The following is a 21,004-nucleotide window of genomic DNA, read 5'->3' on the forward strand; positions in this document are numbered from 1 at the left end:
GGTCTGGGGAGAAAGGACAGAGAGAGTCCCATTGACTCAGATACACACTGGTCCTTGGGGACTGGGGAGAAAGTTCAGAGAGAGTCCCATTGACTCAGGTACACACTGGTCCTGGGAGACTGGGGAGAATGATCAGAGAGAGTCCCATTTACTCAGATACACACAGGTCCTGGGGGACTGGGGAGAAAGGTCAGAGAGATTCCCATTGACTCAGGTACACACTGGTCATGGGGATAGACTGGGGAGAAAGGCCATAGAGAGCCCCATTGACTCAGATACACACTAGTCCTGGGGGACTGGGGAGAAAGTTCAGAGAGAGACCCATTGACTCAGATACACACTGGTCCTGGGGGACTGGGGAGAAAGGTCAGAGAGAGTCACATTGACTCAGATACAAACTGGTCCTGGGGGACTGGGGAGAAAGGTCAGAGAGAGTCCAATTGACTCAGATACACTCTGGTCCGTGGGGACTGGGGAGAAAGATCAGAGAGAGTCCCATTGACTCAGATACACTCTGGTCCTGGGGGACTGGGGAGAAAGGTGAGGGAGAGTCCCATTGACTCAGGTACACACTGGTCCTGGGGATAGACAGGGTGAAAGTTCAGAGAGAGTCCCATTGACTCAGATACACGTTGGTCCTGGGGATAGACTGGGGAGAAAGTTCAGTGAGAGTCCCATTGACTCAGATACACACTAGTCCTGGGGGACTGGGGAGAAAGTTCAGAGAGAGTCCCATTGACTCAGATACACACTGGTCCTGGGGATAGACTGGGGAGAATGGTAAGAGAGAGTCCCATTGACTCAGATACACACTGGTCCTGGGGGACTGGGGAGAAAAGTCAGGGAGAGTCCCATTGACTCAGGTACACACTGGTCCTGGGGATAGACAGGGTGAAAGTTCAGAGAGAGTCCCATTGACTCAGATACACGTTGGTCCTGGGGATAGACTGGGGAGAAAGTTCAGTGAGAGTCCCATTGACTCAGATACATACTTGTCCTGGGGGACTGGGGAGAAAGTTCAGAGAGAGTCCCATTGACTCAGATACACACTGGTCCTGGGGATAGACTGGGGAGAATGGTAAGAGAGAGTCCCATTGACTCAGATACACACTGGTCCTGGGGATAGACTGGGGAGAAAGGTCAGAGAGTGTCCCATTGACTCAGATAAACACTGGTCATGGGAATAGACTGGGGAGAAAGGTCAGAGAGTCCCATTGACTGAGATACACACTGGTCCTGGGGGTCTGGGGAGAAAGGTCAGAGAGAGTCCCATTGACACAGATAAACACCGGTCATGGGGATAGACTGGGGAGAAAGGTCAGAGGGAGTCCCACTGATTCAGATACACACTGGTCCTGGGAATAGACTGGGGATAAAGTTCAGAGAGAGTCCAATTGACTCAGATATACACTGGTCCTGGGGATAGACTGGGGAGAAAGGTCAGAGAGAGTCCCATTGACTCAGATACACACTGGTCCTGGGGGACTGGGGAGAAATGTCAGAGAGAGTCCCATTAACTCAGATACACTCTGGTCCTGGGGGACTGGGGAGAAAGGTCAGAGAGAGTCCCATTGACTCAGATACACACTGGTCCTGGGGATAGACTGGGGAGAAAGGTCAGAGAGAGTCCCATTGACTCAGATACACACTGGTCCTGGGGGATAGAATGGGGAGAAAAGTCAGAGAGTCCCATTGACTCAGATACACACTGGTCCTGGGGGATATACTGGGGAGAAAGGTCAGAGAGATTCCCATTGACTCAGATAAACACTGGTCCTGGGGATAGACTGGGGAGAAAGTACAGAGAGAGCCCCAGTGACTCAGATACACACTGGTCCTGGGGATAGACTGGGGAGAAAGGTAAGAGAGAGTCCCATTGACTCAGATACACACTGGTCCTGGGGATAGACTGGGGAGAAAGGTCAGAGAGTCCCATTGACTCAGATACACACTGGTCCTTGGGGACTGGGGAAAAAGTTCAGAGAGAGTCCCATTGACTCAGGTACACACTGGTCCTGGGAGACTGGGGAGAATGATCAGAGAGAGTCCCATTTACTCAGATACACACAGGTCCTGGGGGACTGGGGAGAAAGGTCAGAGAGATTCCCATTGACTCAGGTACACACTGGTCATGGGGATAGACTGGGGAGAAAGGCCATAGAGAGCCCCATTGACTCAGATACACACTAGTCCTGGGGGACTGGGGAGAAAGTTCAGAGAGAGACCCATTGACTCAGATACACACTGGTCCTGGGGGACTGGGGAGAAAGGTCAGAGAGAGTCCCATTGACTCAGATACACTCTGGTCCGTGGGGACTGGGGAGAAAGATCAGAGAGAGTCCCATTGACTCAGATACACTCTGGTCCTGGGGGACTGGGGAGAAAGGTGAGGGAGAGTCCCATTGACTCAGGTACACACTGGTCCTGGGGATAGACAGGGTGAAAGTTCAGAGAGAGTCCCATTGACTCAGATACACGTTGGTCCTGGGGATAGACTGGGGAGAAAGTTCAGTGAGAGTCCCATTGACTCAGATACACACTAGTCCTGGGGGACTGGGGAGGAAGTTCAGAGAGAGTCCCATTGACTCAGATACACACTGGTCCTGGGGATAGACTGGGGAGAATGGTAAGAGAGAGTCCCATTGACTCAGATACACACTGGTCCTGGGGATAGACTGGGGAGAAAGGTCAGAGAGTGTCCCATTGACTCAGATAAACACTGCTCATGGGGATAGACTGGGGAGAAAGGTCAGAGAGTCCCATTGACTCAGATACACACTGGTCCTGGGGGTCTGGGGAGAAAGGTCAGAGAGAGTCCCATTGACACAGATAAACACCGGTCATGGGGATAGACTGGGGAGAAAGGTCAGAGAGAGTCCCATTGACTCAGATACACTCTGGTCCTGGGGACCTGGGGAGAAAGGTCAGAGAGAGTCCCATTGACTCAGATAAACACTGGTCCTGGGGATAGACTGGGGAGAAAGGTCAGAGGGAGTCCCACTGATTCAGATACACACTGGTCCTGGGAATAGACTGGGGATAAAGGTCAGAGAGAGTCCAATTGACTCAGATATACACTGGTTCTGGGGATAGACTGGGGAGAAAGGTCAGAGAGAGTCCCATTGACTCAGATACACACTGCTCCTGGGGGACTGGGGAGAAATGTCAGAGAGAGTCCCATTAACTCAGATACACTCTGGTCCTGGAGGACTGGGGAGAAAGATCAGAGAGAGTCCCATTGACTCAGATACACTCTCGTCCTGGGGGACTGGGGAGAAAGGTCAGAGAGGGTCCCATTGACTCAGATACACTCTGGTCCTGGGGGACTGGGGAGAAAGGTCAGAGAGAGTCCCATTGACTCAGATACACACTGGTCCTGGGGATAGACTGGGGAGAAAGGTCAGAGAGAGTCCCATTGACTCAGATACACACTGGTCCTGGGGGATAGAATGGGGAGAAAAGTCAGAGAGTCCCATTGACTCAGATACACACTGGTCCTGGGGATAGACTGGGGAGAAAGGTCAGAGAGTGTCCCATTGACTCAGATAAACACTGGTCATGGGGATAGACTGGGGAGAAAGGTCAGAGAGTCCCATTGACTCAGATACACACTGGTCCTGGGGGTCTGGGGAGAAAGGTCAGAGAGAGTCCCATTGACACAGATAAACACCGGTCATGGGGATAGACTGGGGAGAAAGGTCAGAGAGAGTCCCATTGACTCAGATACACTCTGGTCCTGGGGGACTGGGGAGAAAGGTCAGAGAGAGTCCCATTGACTCAGATAAACACTGGTCCTGGGGATAGACTGGGGAGAAAGGTCAGAGAGAGTCCCATTGATTCAGGTACACACTGGTCCTGGGAATAGACTGGGGATAAAGGTCAGAGAGAGTCCAATTGACTCAGATATACACTAGTCCTGGGGATAGACTGGGGAGAAAGGTCAGAGAGAGTCCCATTGACTCAGATAAACACTGGTCCTGGGGGACTGTGGAGAAAGTTCAGAGAGAGTCCCATTGACTCAGATACACACTGGTCCTGGGGATAGACTGGAGAGAAAGGTAAGAGAGAGTCCCATTCACTCAGATACACACTGGTCCTGGGGATAGACTGGGGAGAAAGGTCAGAGAGTGTCCCATTGACTCAGATAAACACTGGTCCTGGGGATAGACTGGGGAGAAAGGTCAGAGAGTCCAATTGACTCAGATACACACTGGTCCTAGGGGTCTGGGGAGAAAGGTCAGAGAGAGTCCCATTGACTCAGATACACACTTGTCCTGCGGGACTGGGGAGAAATGTCAGAGAGAGTCCCATTGACTCAGATACACTCTGGTCCTGGGGGACTGGGGAGAAAGATCAGAGAGATTCCCATTGACTCAGATACACTTTCGTCCTGGGGGACTGGGGAGAAAGGTCAGAGAGAGTCCCATTGACTCAGATACACTCTGGTCCTGGGGGACTGGGGAGAAAGGTCAGAGAGAGTCCCATTGACTCAGATACACACTGGTCCTGGGGATAGACTGGGGAGAAAGGGCAGAGAGAGTCCCATTGACTCAGATACATACTGGTCCTGGGGGATAGAATGGGGAGAAAAGTCAGAGAGTCCCATTGACTCAGATACACACTGGTCCTGGGGGATATACTGGGGAGAAAGGTCAGAGAGAGTCCAATTGACTCAGATACACTCTGGTCCGTGGGGACTGGGGAGAAAGATCAGAGAGAGTCCCATTGACTCAGATACACTCTGGTCCTGGGGGACTGGGGAGAAAAGTCAGGGAGAGTCCCATTGACTCAGGTACACACTGGTCCTGGGGATAGACAGGGTGAAAGTTCAGAGAGAGTCCCATTGACTCAGATACACGTTGGTCCTGGGGATAGACTGGGGAGAAAGTTCAGTGAGAGTCCCATTGACTCAGATACACACTTGTCCTGGGGGACTGGGGAGAAAGTTCAGAGAGAGTCCCATTGACTCAGATACACACTGGTCCTGGGGATAGACTGGGGAGAATGGTAAGAGAGAGTCCCATTGACTCAGATACACACTGGTCCTGGGGATAGACTGGGGAGAAAGGTCAGAGAGTGTCCCATTGACTCAGATAAACACTGGTAATGGGGATAGACTGGGGAGAAAGGTCAGAGAGTCCCATTGACTGAGATACACACTGGTCCTGGGGGTCTGGGGAGAAAGGTCAGAGAGAGTCCCATTGACACAGATAAACACCGGTCATGGGGATAGACTGGGGAGAAAGGTCAGAGAGAGTCCCATTGACTCAGATACACTCTGGTCCTGGGGGACTGGGGAGAAAGGTCAGAGGGAGTCCCACTGATTCAGATACACACTGGTCCTGGGAATAGACTGGGGATAAAGTTCAGAGAGAGTCCAATTGACTCAGATATACACTGGTCCTGGGGATAGACTGGGGAGAAAGGTCAGAGAGAGTCCCATTGACTCAGATACACACTGGTCCTGGGGGACTGGGGAGAAATGTCAGAGAGAGTCCCATTAACTCAGATACACTCTGGTCCTGGGGGACTGGGGAGAAAGGTCAGAGAAAGTCCCATTGACTCAGATACACACTGGTCCTGGGGATAGACTGGGGAGAAAGGTCAGAGAGAGTCCCATTGACTCAGATACACACTGGTCCTGGGGGATAGAATGGGGAGAAAAGTCAGAGAGTCCCATTGACTCAGATACACACTGGTCCTGGGGGATATACTGGGGAGAAAGGTCAGAGAGATTCCCATTGACTCAGATAAACACTGGTCCTGGGGATAGACTGGGGAGAAACGTCAGAGAGAGTCCCATTGACTCAGATACACACTGGTCCTGGGGGACTGGGGAGAAAGTACAGAGAGAGCCCCAGTGACTCAGATACACACTGGTCCTGGGGATAGACTGGGGAGAAAGGTAAGAGAGAGTCCCATTGACTCAGATACACACTGGTCCTGGGGATAGACTGGGGAGAAAGGTCAGAGAGTCCCATTGACTCAGATACACATTGGTCCTGGGGGTCTGGGGAGAAAGGACAGAGAGAGTCCCATTGACTCAGATACACACTGGTCCTTGGGGACTGGGGAGAATGTTCAGAGAGAGTCCCATTGACTCAGGTACACACTGGTCCTGGGAGACTGGGGAGAATGATCAGAGAGAGTCCCATTTACTCAGATACACACAGGTCCTGGGGGACAGGGGAGAAAGGTCAGAGAGATTCCCATTGACTCAGGTACACACTGGTCATGGGGATAGACTGGGGAGAAAGGCCATATAGAGTCCCATTGACTCAGATACACACTAGTCCTGGGGGACTGGGGAGAAAGTTCAGAGAGAGACCCATTGACTCAGATACACACTGGTCCTGGGGGACTGGGGAGAAAAGTCAGAGAGAGTCCCATTGAATCAGATACACACTGGTCCTGGGGGACTGGGGAGAAAGGTCAGAGAGAGTCCAATTGACTCAGATACACTCTGGTCCGTGGGGACTGGGGAGAAAGATCAGAGAGAGTCCCATTGACTCAGATACACTCTGGTCCTGGGTGACTGGGGAGAAAGGTGAGGGAGAGTCCCATTGACTCAGGTACACACTGGTCCTGGGGATAGAGAGGGTGAAAGTTCAGAGAGAGTCCCATTGACTCAGATACACGTTGGTCCTGGGGATAGACTGGGGAGAAAGTTCAGTGAGAGTCCCATTGACTCAGATACACACTAGTCCTGGGGGACTGGGGAGAAAGTTCAGAGAGAGTCCCATTGACTCAGATACATACTGGTCCTGGGGATAGACTGGCGAGAATGGTAAGAGAGAGTCCCATTGACTCAGATACACACTGGTCCTGGGGGACTGGGGAGAAAAGTCAGGGAGAGTCCCATTGACTCAGGTACACACTGGTCCTGGGGATAGACAGGGTGAAAGTTCAGAGAGAGTCCCGTTGACTCAGATACACGTTGGTCCTGGGGATAGACTGGGGAGAAAGTTCAGTGAGAGTCCCATTGACTCAGATACACACTTGTCCTGGGGGACTGGGGAGAAAGTTCAGAGAGAGTCCCATTGACTCAGATACACACTGGTCCTGGGGATAGACTGGGGAGAATGGTAAGAGAGAGTCCCATTGACTCAGATACACACTGGTCCTGGGGATAGACTGGTAGAAAGGTCAGAGAGTGTCCCATTGACTCAGATAAACACTGGTCATGGGGATAGACTGGGGAGAAAGGTCAGAGAGTCCCATTGACTGAGATACACACTGGTCCTGGGGGTCTGGGGAGAAAGGTCAGAGAGAGTCCCATTGACACAGATAAACACCGGTCATGGGGATAGACTGGGGAGAAAGGTCAGAGAGAGTCCCATTGACTCAGATACACTCTGGTCCTGGGGGACTGGGGAGAAAGGTCAGAGAGAGTCCCATTGACTCAGATAAACACTGGTCCTGGGGATAGACTGGGGAGAAAGGTCAGAGGGAGTCCCACTGATTCAGATACACACTGGTCCTGGGAATAGACTGGGGATAAAGTTCAGAGAGAGTCCAATTGACTCAGATATACACTGGTCCTGGGGATAGACTGGGGAGAAAGGTCAGAGAGAGTCCCATTGACTCAGATACACACTGGTCCTGGGGGACTGGGGAGAAATGTCAGAGAGAGTCCCATTAACTCAGATACACTCTGGTCCTGGGGGACTGGGGAGAAAGGTCAGAGAGAGTCCCATTGACTCAGATACACACTGGTCCTGGGGATAGACTGGGGAGAAAGGTCAGAGAGAGTCCCATTGACACAGATACACACTGGTCCTGGGGGATAGAATGGGGAGAAAAGTCAGAGAGTCCCATTGACTCAGATACACACTGGTCCTGGGGGATATACTGGGGAGAAAGGTCAGAGAGATTCCCATTGACTCAGATAAACACTGGTCCTGGGGATAGACTGGGGAGAAACGTCAGAGAGAGTCCCATTGACTCAGATACACACTGGTCCTGGGGGACTGGGGAGAAAGTACAGAGAGAGCCCCAGTGACTCAGATACACACTGGTCCTGGGGATAGACTGGGGAGAAAGGTAAGAGAGAGTCCCATTGACTCAGATACACACTGGTCCTGGGGATAGACTGGGGAGAAAGGTCAGAGAGTCCCATTGACTCAGATACACATTGGTCCTGGGGGTCTGGGGAGAAAGGACAGAGAGAGTCCCATTGACTCACATACACACTGGTCCTTGTGGACTGGGGAAAAAGTTCAGAGAGAGTCCCATTGACTCAGGTACACACTGGTCCTGGGAGACTGGGGAGAATGATCAGAGAGAGTCCCATTTACTCTGATACACACAGGTCCTGGGGGACTGGGGAGAAAGGTCAGAGAGATTCCCATTGACTCAGGTACACACTGGTCATGGGGATAGACTGGGGAGAAAGGCCATAGAGAGCCCCATTGACTCAGATACACACTAGTCCTGGGGGACTGGGGAGAAAGTTCAGAGAGAGACCCATTGACTCAGATACACACTGGTCCTGGGGGACTGGGGAGAAAAGTCAGAGAGAGTCCCATTGAATCAGATACACACTGGTCCTGGGGGACTGGGGAGAAAGGTCAGAGAGAGTCCAATTGACTCAGATACACTCTGGTCCGTGGGGACTGGGGAGAAAGATCAGAGAGAGTCCCATTGACTCAGATACACTCTGGTCCTGGGTGACTGGGGAGAAAGGTGAGGGAGAGTCCCATTGACTCAGGTACACACTGGTCCTGGGGATAGAGAGGGTGAAAGTTCAGAGAGAGTCCCATTGACTCAGATACACGTTGGTCCTGGGGATAGACTGGGGAGAAAGTTCAGTGAGAGTCCCATTGACTCAGATACACACTAGTCCTGGGGGACTGGGGAGAAAGTTCAGAGAGAGTCCCATTGACTCAGATACATACTGGTCCTGGGGATAGACTGGCGAGAATGGTAAGAGAGAGTCCCATTGACTCAGATACACACTGGTCCTGGGGGACTGGGGAGAAAAGTCAGGGAGAGTCCCATTGACTCAGGTACACACTGGTCCTGGGGATAGACAGGGTGAAAGTTCAGAGAGAGTCCCGTTGACTCAGATACACGTTGGTCCTGGGGATAGACTGGGGAGAAAGTTCAGTGAGAGTCCCATTGACTCAGATACACACTTGTCCTGGGGGACTGGGGAGAAAGTTCAGAGAGAGTCCCATTGACTCAGATACACACTGGTCCTGGGGATAGACTGGGGAGAATGGTAAGAGAGAGTCCCATTGACTCAGATACACACTGGTCCTGGGGATAGACTGGTAGAAAGGTCAGAGAGTGTCCCATTGACTCAGATAAACACTGGTCATGGGGATAGACTGGGGAGAAAGGTCAGAGAGTCCCATTGACTGAGATACACACTGGTCCTGGGGGTCTGGGGAGAAAGGTCAGAGAGAGTCCCATTGACACAGATAAACACCGGTCATGGGGATAGACTGGGGAGAAAGGTCAGAGAGAGTCCCATTGACTCAGATACACTCTGGTCCTGGGGGACTGGGGAGAAAGGTCAGAGAGAGTCCCATTGACTCAGATAAACACTGGTCCTGGGGATAGACTGGGGAGAAAGGTCAGAGGGAGTCCCACTGATTCAGATACACACTGGTCCTGGGAATAGACTGGGGATAAAGTTCAGAGAGAGTCCAATTGACTCAGATATACACTGGTCCTGGGGATAGACTGGGGAGAAAGGTCAGAGAGAGTCCCATTGACTCAGATACACACTGGTCCTGGGGGACTGGGGAGAAATGTCAGAGAGAGTCCCATTAACTCAGATACACTCTGGTCCTGGGGGACTGGGGAGAAAGGTCAGAGAGAGTCCCATTGACTCAGATACACACTGGTCCTGGGGATAGACTGGGGAGAAAGGTCAGAGAGAGTCCCATTGACACAGATACACACTGGTCCTGGGGGATAGAATGGGGAGAAAAGTCAGAGAGTCCCATTGACTCAGATACACACTGGTCCTGGGGGATATACTGGGGAGAAAGGTCAGAGAGATTCCCATTGACTCAGATAAACACTGGTCCTGGGGATAGACTGGGGAGAAACGTCAGAGAGAGTCCCATTGACTCAGATACACACTGGTCCTGGGGGACTGGGGAGAAAGTACAGAGAGAGCCCCAGTGACTCAGATACACACTGGTCCTGGGGATAGACTGGGGAGAAAGGTAAGAGAGAGTCCCATTGACTCAGATACACACTGGTCCTGGGGATAGACTGGGGAGAAAGGTCAGAGAGTCCCATTGACTCAGATACACATTGGTCCTGGGGGTCTGGGGAGAAAGGACAGAGAGAGTCCCATTGACTCACATACACACTGGTCCTTGTGGACTGGGGAAAAAGTTCAGAGAGAGTCCCATTGACTCAGGTACACACTGGTCCTGGGAGACTGGGGAGAATGATCAGAGAGAGTCCCATTTACTCTGATACACACAGGTCCTGGGGGACTGGGGAGAAAGGTCAGAGAGATTCCCATTGACTCAGGTACACACTGGTCATGGGGATAGACTGGGGAGAAAGGCCATAGAGAGCCCCATTGACTCAGATACACACTAGTCCTGGGGGACTGGGGAGAAAGTTCAGAGAGAGACCCATTGACTCAGATACACACTGGTCCTGGGGGACTGGGGAGAAAGGTCAGAGAGAGTCCCATTGACTCAGATACACTCTGGTCCGTGGGGACTGGGGAGAAAGATCAGAGAGAGTCCCATTGACTCAGATACACTCTGGTCCTGGGGGACTGGGGAGAAAGGTGAGGGAGAGTCCCATTGACTCAGGTACACACTGGTCCTGGGGATAGACAGGGTGAAAGTTCAGAGAGAGTCCCATTGACTCAGATACACGTTGGTCCTGGGGATAGACTGGGGAGAAAGTTCAGTGAGAGTCCCATTGACTCAGATACACACTAGTCCTGGGGGACTGGGGAGAAAGTTCAGAGAGAGTCCCATTGACTCAGATACACACTGGTCCTGGGGATAGACTGGGGAGAATGGTAAGAGAGAGTCCCATTTACTCAGATACACACTGGTCCTGGGGATAGACTGGGGAGAAAGGTCAGAGAGTGTCCCATTGACTCAGATAAACACTGGTCATGGGGATAGACTGGGGAGAAAGGTCAGAGAGTCCCATTGACTCAGATACACACTGGTCCTGGGGGTCTGGGGAGAAAGGTCAGAGAGAGTCCCATTGACACAGATAAACACCGGTCATGGGGATAGACTGGGGAGAAAGGTCAGAGAGAGTCCCATTGACTCAGATACACTCTGGTCCTGGGGACCTGGGGAGAAAGGTCAAAGAGAGTCCCATTGACTCAGATAAACACTGGTCCTGGGGATAGATTGGGGAGAAAGGTCAGAGGGAGTCCCACTGATTCAGATACACACTGGTCCTGGGAATAGACTGGGGATAAATGTCAGAGAGAGTCCAATTGACTCAGATATACACTGGTCCTGGGGATAGACTGGGGAGAAAGGTCAGAGAGAGTCCCATTGACTCAGATACACACTGGTCCTGGGGGACTGGGGAGAAATGTCAGAGAGAGTCCCATTAACTCAGATACACTCTGGTCCTGGAGGACTGGGGAGAAAGATCAGAGAGAGTCCCATTGACTCAGATACACTCTCGTCCTGGGGGACTGGGGAGAAAGGTCAGAGAGAGTCCCATTGACTCAGATACACACTGGTCCTGGGGATAGACTGGGGAGAAAGGTCAGAGAGAGTCCCATTGACTCAGATACACACTGGTCCTGGGGGATAGAATGGGGAGAAAAGTCAGAGAGTTCCATTGACTCAGATACACACTGGTCCTGGGGATAGACTGGGGAGAAAGGTCAGAGAGTGTCCCATTGACTCAGATAAACACTGGTCATGGGGATAGACTGGGGAGAAAGGTCAGAGAGTCCCATTGACTCAGATACACACTGGTCCTGGGGGTCTGGGGAGAAAGGTCAGAGAGAGTCCCATTGACACAGATAAACACCGGTCATGGGGATAGACTGGGGAGAAAGGTCAGAAAGAGTCCCATTGACTCAGATACACTCTGGTCCTGGGGGACTGGGGAGAAAGGTCAGAGAGAGTCCCATAGACTCAGATAAACACTGGTCCTGGGGATAGACTGGGGAGAAAGGTCAGAGAGAGTCCCATTGATTCAGGTACACACTGGTCCTGGGAATAGACTGGGGATAAAGGTCAGAGAGAGTATAATTGACTCAGATATACACTGGTCCTGGGGATAGACTGGGGAGAAAGGTCAGAGAGAGTCCCATTGACTCAGATACACACTGGTCCTGGGGGACTTGGAGAAAGTTCAGAGAGAGTCCCATTGACTCAGATACACACTGGTCCTGGGGATAGACTGGAGAGAAAGGTAAGAGAGAGTCCCATTCACTCAGATACACACTGGTCCTGGGGATAGACTGGGGAGAAAGGTCAGAGAGTGTCCCATTGACTCAGATAAACACTGGTCCTGGGGATAGACTAGGGAGAAAGGTCAGAGAGTCCAACTGACTCAGATACACACTGGTCCTAGGGGTCTGGGGAGAAAGGTCAGAGAGAGTCCCATTGACTCAGATACACACTTGTCCTGCGGGACTGGGGAGAAATGTCAGAGAGAGTCCCATTGACTCAGATACACTCTGGTCCTGGGGGACTGGGGAGAAAGATCAGAGAGAGTCCCATTGACTCAGATACACTTTCGTCCTGGGGGACTGGGGAGAAAGGTCAGAGAGAGTCCCATTGACTCAGATACACTCTGGTCCTGGGGGACTGGGGAGAAAGGTCAGAGAGAGTCCCATTGACTCAGATACACACTGGTCCTGGGGATAGACTTGGGAGAAAGGGCAGAGAGAGTCCCATTGACTCAGATACATACTGGTCCTGGGGGATAGAATGGGGAGAAAAGTCAGAGAGTCCCATTGACTCAGATACACACTGGTCCTGGGGGATATACTGGGTAGAAAGGTCAGAGAGATTCCCATTGACTCAGATAAACACTGGTCCTGGGGATAGACTGGGCAGAAACGTCAGATAGAGTCCCATTGACTCAGATACACACTGGTCCTGGGGGACTGGGGAGAAAGTACAGAGAGAGTCCCATTGACTCAGATACACACTGGTCCTGGGGATAGACTGGGGAGAAAGTTAAGAGAGAGTCCCATTGACTCAGATACACACTGGTCCTGAGGATAGACTGGGGAGAATGGTCAGAGACTGTCCCATTGACTCAGATAAACACTGGTCCTGGGGATAGACTGGGGAGAAAGGTCAGAGAGTCCCATTGACTCAGATACAAACTGGTCCTGGGGGTCTGGGGAGAAAGGTCAGAGAGAGTCCCAACTCAGATACACACTGGTCATGGGGGACTGGGGAGAATGGTCAGAGAGAGTCCAATTGACTCAGGTACACACGGGTCCTGGGGGACTGGGGAGAAAGCTCAGAGAGAGTCCCATTGACTCAGATACACACTGCTCCTGGGGGACTGGGGAGAAAGGTCAGAGAATCCTATTGACTCAGATACACTATGGTCCTGGGGGACTGGGGAGAAAGGTCAGAGAGAGTCCCATTGACTCAGATAAACACTGGTCCTGGGGATAGACTGGGGAGAATGGTCAGAGGGAGTCCCACTGATTCAGATACACACTGGTCCTTGGGATAGACTGGGGAGAAAGGTCAGAGAGAGTCCCATTGACTCAGATATAAACTGGTCCTGGGGATTGACTGTGGAGAAAGATCAGAGAGAGTCCCATTGACTCAGATACACACTGGTCCTGGGGGACTGGGGAGAAAGGTCAGAGAGAGTCCCATTGACTCATATACACTCTGGTCCTGGGGGACTGGGGAGAAAGATCAGAGAGAGTTCCATTGACTCAGATACACTCTCGTCCTGGGGGACTTGGGAGAAAGGTCAGAGAGAATCCCATTGACTCAGATACACTCTGGTCCTGGGGGACTGGGGAGAAAGGTCAGAGAGAGTCCCATTGACTCAGAAACACACTGGTCCTGGGGGATAGACTGAGGAGAAAGGTCAGAGAGTCCCATTGACTCAGATACACACTGGTCCTGGGGGATATACTGGGGAGAAAGGTCAGAGAGATTCCCATTGACTCAGATAAACACTGGTCCTGGGGATAGACTGGGGAGAAACGTCAGAGAGAGTCCCATTGACTCAGATAGACACTGGTCCTGGGGGACTGGGGAGAAATGTAAGAGAGAGTCCCATTGACTCAGATACACACTGGTCCTGTGGATAGACTGGGGAGAAAGGTCAGAGAGTGTCCCAATGACTCAGAAAAACACTGGTCCTGGGGATAGACTGGGGAGAAAGGTCAGAGAGTCCCATTGACTCAGATACACACTGGTCCTGTGGGTCTGGGGAGAAAGGTCAGGGAGAGTCCCATTGACTCAGATACACACTGGTCATGCGGGACTGGGGAGAAAGGTCAGAGAGAGTCCCATTGATTCAGGTACACACTGGTCCTGGGGGACTGAGGAGAAAGATCAGAGAGAGTCCCATTGACTCAGATACACACTGGTCCTGGGGGACTGGGGAGAAAGGTCAGAGAGTCCCATTGACTCAGATACACACTGGTCCTGGGGGTCTGGGGAGAAAGTTCAGAGAGAGTCCCATTGACTCAGATACACACTGGTCCTGGGGGACTGGGGAGAAAGTTCAGAGAGAGTCCCATTGACTCAGGTACACACTGGTCCTGGGGGACTGAGGAAAAAGATCAGAGAGAGTCCCATTGACTCAGATACACACTGGTCCTGGGGATAGACTGTGGAGAAAGATCAGAGAGACTCCCATTGACTCAGATACACACTGGTCCTGGGGATAGACTGTGGAGAAAGATCAGAGAGAGTCCCATTGACTCAGATACACACTGGTCCTGGGGGACTGGGGAGAAATGTCAGAGGGAGTCCCATTGACTCATATACACTCTGGTCCTGGGGGACTGGGGAGAAAGATCAGAGAGAGTTCCATTGACTCAGATACACTCTCGTCCTGGGAGACTTGGGAGAAAGGTCAGAGAGAATCCCATTGACTCAGATACACTCTCGTCCTGGGGGATTGGGGAGAAAGGTCAGAGAGAGTCCCATTGACTCAGATACACACTGGTCCTGGGAATAGACTGGGGAGAAAGGTCAGAGAGAGTCCCATTGATTCAGATACACACTGGTCCTGGGGGATAGACTGAGGAGAAAGGTCAGAGAGTCCCATTGACTCAGATACACACTGGTCCTGGGGGATATACTGGGGAGAAAGGTCAGAGAGATTCCCATTGACTCAGATAAACACTGGTCCTGGGGATAGACTGGGGAGAAACGTCAGAGAGAGTCCCATTGACTCAGATAGACACTGGTCCTGGGGGACTGGGGATAAATGTCATAGAGAGTCCCATTGAATCAGATACACGTTGGTCCTGGGGATACACAGGGTGAAAGTTCAGAGAGAGTCCCATTGACTCAGATACACACTGGTCCTGGGGGACTGGGGAGAAAGTTCAGAGAGAGTCCCATTGACTCAGATACACACTGGTCCTGGGGATAGACTGGGGAGAAAGGTAAGAGAGAGTCCCATTGACTCAGATACACACTGGTCCTGGGGATAGACTGGGGAGAAAGGTCAGAGAGTGTCCCATTGACTCAGAAAAACACTGGTCCTGGGGATAGACTGGGGAGAAAGGTCAAATAGTCCCATTGACTCAGATACACACTGGTCCTGGGGGTCTGGGGAGAAAGGTCAGGGAGAGTCCCATTGACTCAGATACACACTGGTCATGCGGGACTGGGGAGAAAGGTCAGAGAGAGTCCCATTGATTCAGGTACACACTGGTCCTGGGGGACTGGGGAGAAAGATCAGAGAGAGTCCCATTGACTCAGATACACACTGGTCCTGGGGAACTGGGGAGAAAGGTCAGAGAGTCCCATTGACTCAGATACAAACTGGTCCTGGGGGTCTGGGGAGAAAGTTCAGAGAGAGTCCCATTGACTCAGATACATACTGGTCCTGGGGGACTGGGGAGAAAGTTCAGAGAGAGTTCCATTGACTCAGGTACACACTGGTCCTGGGGGACTGAGGAAAAAGATCAGAGAGAGTCCCATTGACTCAGATACACACAGGTCCTGGGGGACTGGGGAGAAAGGTCAAAGAGATTCCCATTGACTCAGGTACACACTGGTCATGGGGATAGACTGGGGAGAAAGGTCATAGAGAGCCCCATTGACTCAGATACACACTTGTCCTGGGGGACTGGGGAGAAAGGTCAGAGGGAGACCCATTGACTCAGATACACACTGGTCCTCCGGGACTGGGGAGAAAGGTCAGAGACAGTCCCATTGACTCAGATACACACTGGTCCTGGGGATAGACTGGGGAGAAAGGTCAGAGAGAGTCCCATTGACTCAGGTACACACTGGTCCTGGGGGACTGGGGAGAAAGGTCAGAGAGAGTCCCATTTTCTCAGATACACTCTGGTCCTTGGGGACTGGGGAGAAAGATCAGAGAGAGTCCCATTGATTCAGATACACTCTGGTCCTGGGGGACTGGGGAGAAAGGTCAGAGAGAGTCCCATTGACTCAGGTACACACTGGTCCTGGGGATAGACAGGGTGAAAGTTCACCGAGAGTCCCATTGACTCAGATACACGTTGGTCCTGGGGATAGACTGGGGAGAAAGGTCAGAGAGAGTCCCATTGACTCAGATACACACTGGTCCTGGGGGACTGGGGAGAAAGTTCAGAGATAGTCGCATTGACTCAGATACACACTGGTCCTGGGGATAGATTGGAGAGAAAGGTAAGAGAGAGTCCCATTCACTCAGATACACACTGGTCCTGGGGATAGACTGGGGAGAAAGGTCAGAGAGTGTCCCATTGACTCAGATAAACACTGGTCCTGGGGATAGACTGGGGAGAAAGGTCAGAGAGTCCAATTGACTCAGATACACACTGGTCCTAGGGGTCTGGGGAGAAAGGACAGAGAGAGTCCCATTGACTCAGATACACACTGGTCCTGGGGGACTGGGGAGAAAGATCAGAGAGAGTCCCATTGACTCAGATACACACTGGTCCTGGGGGATTGGTGAGAAAGGTCAGAGAGTCCCATTGACTCAGATACACACTGGTCCTGGGGGTCTGGGGAGAAAGGTCGGAGAGAATCCCATTCACTCAGATACACACTGGTCCTGGGGATAGACTGGGGAGAATGGTAAGAGAGAGTCCCATTGACCCCGATACACACTGGTCCTGGGGTTAGACTGGGGAGAAAGGTCAGAGAGTGTCCCATTGACTCAGATAAACACTGGTCCTGGGGATAGACTGGGGAGAAAGGTCAGAGAGTCCCATTGACTCAGATACACACTGGTCCTGGGGGTCTGGGGAGAAAGGTCAGAGAGAGTCCCATTGACATAGATAAACACCGGTCATGGGGATAGACTGGGGAGAAATGTCAGAGAGAGTCCCATTGACTCAGATACACTCTGGTCCTGGGGGACTGGGGAGAAAGGTCAGAGAGAGTCCCATTGACTCAGATAAACACTGGTCCTGGGGATAGACTGGGGAGAAAGATCAGAGGGAGTCCCACTAATTCAGATACACAATGGTCCTGGGAATAGACTGGGGATAAAGGTCAGAGAGAGTCCAATTGACTCAGATATACACTGGTCCTGTGGATAGACTGGGGAGAAAGGTCAGAGAGAGTCCCATTGACTCAGGTACACTCTGGTCCTGGGTGACTGGGGAGAAATGTCAGAGAGAGTCCCATTGACTCAGATACACTCTGGTCCTGGGGGACTGGGACGAAAGGTCAGAGAGAGTCCCATTGACTCAGATAAACACTGGTCCTGGGGATAGACTGGGGAGAAGGATCAGAGGGAGTCCCACTGATTCAGATACACACTGGTCCTGGGGATAGACTGGGGAGAAAGGTCAGAGAGAGTCCCATTGACTCAGATACACACTGGTCCTGGGGCTAGAATGGGGAGAAAAGTCAGAGAGTCCCATTGACTCAGATACACACTGGTCCTGGGGGATATACTGGGGAGAAACGTCAGAGAGAGTCCCATTGACTCAGATACACACTGGTCCTGGGGGACTGGGGAGAAAGTACAGAGAGAGTCCCATTGACTCAGATACACACTGGTCCTGGGGATAGACTGGTGAGAAAGGTAAGAGAGAGTCCCATTGACTCAGATACACACTGGTCCTGGGGATAGACTGGGGAGAAAGGTCAGAGAGTGTCCCATTGACTCAGCTAAACAATGGTCCTGGGGATAGACTGGGGAGAAAGGTCAGAGAGTCCCATTGACTCAGATACACACTGGTCCTGGGGGTCTGGGAAGAAAGGTCAGAGAGAGTCCCAACTCAGATACATACTGGTCATGGGGGACTGGGGAGAAAGGTCAGAGAGAGTCCAATTGACTCAGGTACACACGGGTCCTTGGGGACTGGAGAGAAAGCTCAGAGGGAGTCCCATTGACTCAGATACACACTGCTCCTGGGGGACTGGGGAGAAAGGTCAGAGAATCCCATTGACTCAGATACACTCTGGTCTGGGGGACTGGGGAGAAAGGTCAGAGAGAGTCCCATTGACTCAGAAAAACACTGGTCCTGGGGACAGACTGGGGAGAATGGTCAGAGGGAGTCCCACTGATTCAGATACACACTGGTCCTGGGGGAATGGGGAGAAAGGTCAGAGCGAGTCCCATTGACTCAGATCCACTCTGGTCCTGGGGGACTGGGGAGAAAGATCAGAGAGAGTTCCATTGACTCAGATACACTCTCGTCCTGGGCGACTTGGGGAAAGGTCAGAGAGAATCCCATTGACTCAGATACACTCTGGTCCTGGGGGATAGACTGGGGAGAAAGGTCAGAGGGTCCCATTGACTCAGATAGACACTGGTCCTGGGCGACTGGGGAGAAATATCATAGAGAGTCCCATTGACTCAGATACACGTTGGTCCTGGGGATAGACAGGGTGAAAGTTCAGAGAGAGTCCCATTGACTCAGATACACACTGGTCCTGGGGGACTGGGGAGAAAGTTCAGAGAGAGTCCCATTGACTTAGATACACACTGGTCCTGGGGATAGACTGGGGAGAAAGGTAAGAGAGAGTCCCATTGACTCAGATACACTCAGGTCCTGGGGATAAACTGGGGAGAAAGGTCAGAGAGTGTCCCATTGACTCAGATAAACACTGGTCCTGGGGATAGACTGGGGAGAAAGGTCAGAGAGTCCCATTGACTCAGATACACACTGGTCCTGGGGGTCTGGGGAGAAAGGTCAGAGAGAGTCCCATTGACTCAGATACACACTGGTCCTGCGGGACTGGGGAGAAAGGTCAGGGAGATTCCCATTGATTCAGGTACACACTGGTCCTGGGGGACTGGGGAGAAAGATCAGAGAGAGTCCCATTGACTCAGATACACACTGGTCCTGGGGGACTGGGGAGAAAGGTCAGAGAGTCCCATTGACTCAGATACACACTGGTCCTGGGGGTCAGGGGAGAAAGTTCAGAGAGAGTCCCATTGACTCAGATACACACTGGTCCTGGGGATAGACTGGAGAGAAAGGTAAGAGAGAGTCCGATTCACTCAGATACACACTGGTCCTGGGGATAGACTGGGGAGAAAGGTCAGAGAGTGTCCCATTGACTCAGATAAACACTGGTCCTGGGGATAGACTGGGGAGAAAGGTCAGAGAGTCCCATTGACTCAGATACACACTGTTCCTGGGGGTGTGGGGAGAAAGGTCAGAGAGAGTCCCATTGACTCAGATACACACTTGTCCTGCGGGACTGGGGAGAAAGGTCAGAGAGAGTCCCATTGACTCAGGTACACACTGGTCCTGGGGGACTGGGGAGAAAGATCAGAGAGAGTCCCATTGACTCAGATACACACTGGTCCTGGGGGACTGGGGAGAAAGGTCAGAGAGTCCCATTGACTCAGATACACACTGGTCCTGGGGGTCTGGGTAGAAAGGTCAGAGAGAGTCCCATTGACTCAGATACACACTGGTCCTGGGGGACTGGGGAGAAAGTTCAGAGAGTGTCCCATTGACTCAGGTACAAACTGGTCCTGGGGGACTGGGGAGAAATATCAGAGAGAGTCCCATTGACTCAGATACACACAGGTCCTGGGGGACTGGGGAGAAAGGTCAGAGAGATTCCCATTGACTCAGATACACACTAGTCCTGGGGGACTGGGGAGAAAGGTCAGAGAGAGACCCATTGACTCAGATAGACACTGGTCCTGGGGGACTGGGGAGAAAGGTCAGAGAGAGTCCCAATGACGCAGTTACACACTGGTGCTGGGGATAGATTGGGGAGAAAGTTCAGAGAGAGTCCCATTGACTCAGATACACACTTGTCCCGGGGATAGACTGGGGAGAAAGGTCAGAGAGAGTCCCATTGACTCAGATACACACTGGTCCTGGGTGACTGGGGAGAAAGGTCAGAGAGAGTCCCATTGACTCAGATACACTCTGGTCCTTGGGGACTGGGGAAAATATCAGTGAGAGTCCCATTGACTCAGATACACTCTGGTCCTGGGGGACTGGGGCGAAAGGTCAGAGAGAGTCCCATTGACTCAGATACACTCTGGTCCTGGGGGACTGGGGAGAAAGGTCAGAGAAAGTCCCATTGACTCAGATACACACTGGTCCTGGGGATAGACTGGGGAGAAAGGTCAGAGAGAGTCCCATTGACTCAGGTACACACTGGTCCTGGGGGATAGACTGGGGAGAAAGGTCAGAGAGAGTCCCATTGAATCAGATAAAAACTGGTCCTGGGGATAGACAGGGGAGAAAGGTCAGAGAGTCCCATTGACTCAGATACACATTGGTCCTGGGGGATATACTGAGGAGTAAGGTCAGAGAGACTCCCATTGACTCAGATAAACACTGGTCCTAGGGATCGACTGGGGAGAAAGGTCAGAGAGAATCCCATTGACTCAGATACACACTGGTCCTGGGGGACTGGCGAGAAAGGTCAGAGAGAGT

The sequence above is a fragment of the Pristiophorus japonicus genome, unplaced genomic scaffold, assembly GCF_044704955.1.
Source record: "Pristiophorus japonicus isolate sPriJap1 unplaced genomic scaffold, sPriJap1.hap1 HAP1_SCAFFOLD_83, whole genome shotgun sequence".
Lineage (NCBI taxonomy): Eukaryota > Metazoa > Chordata > Chondrichthyes > Pristiophoridae > Pristiophorus > Pristiophorus japonicus.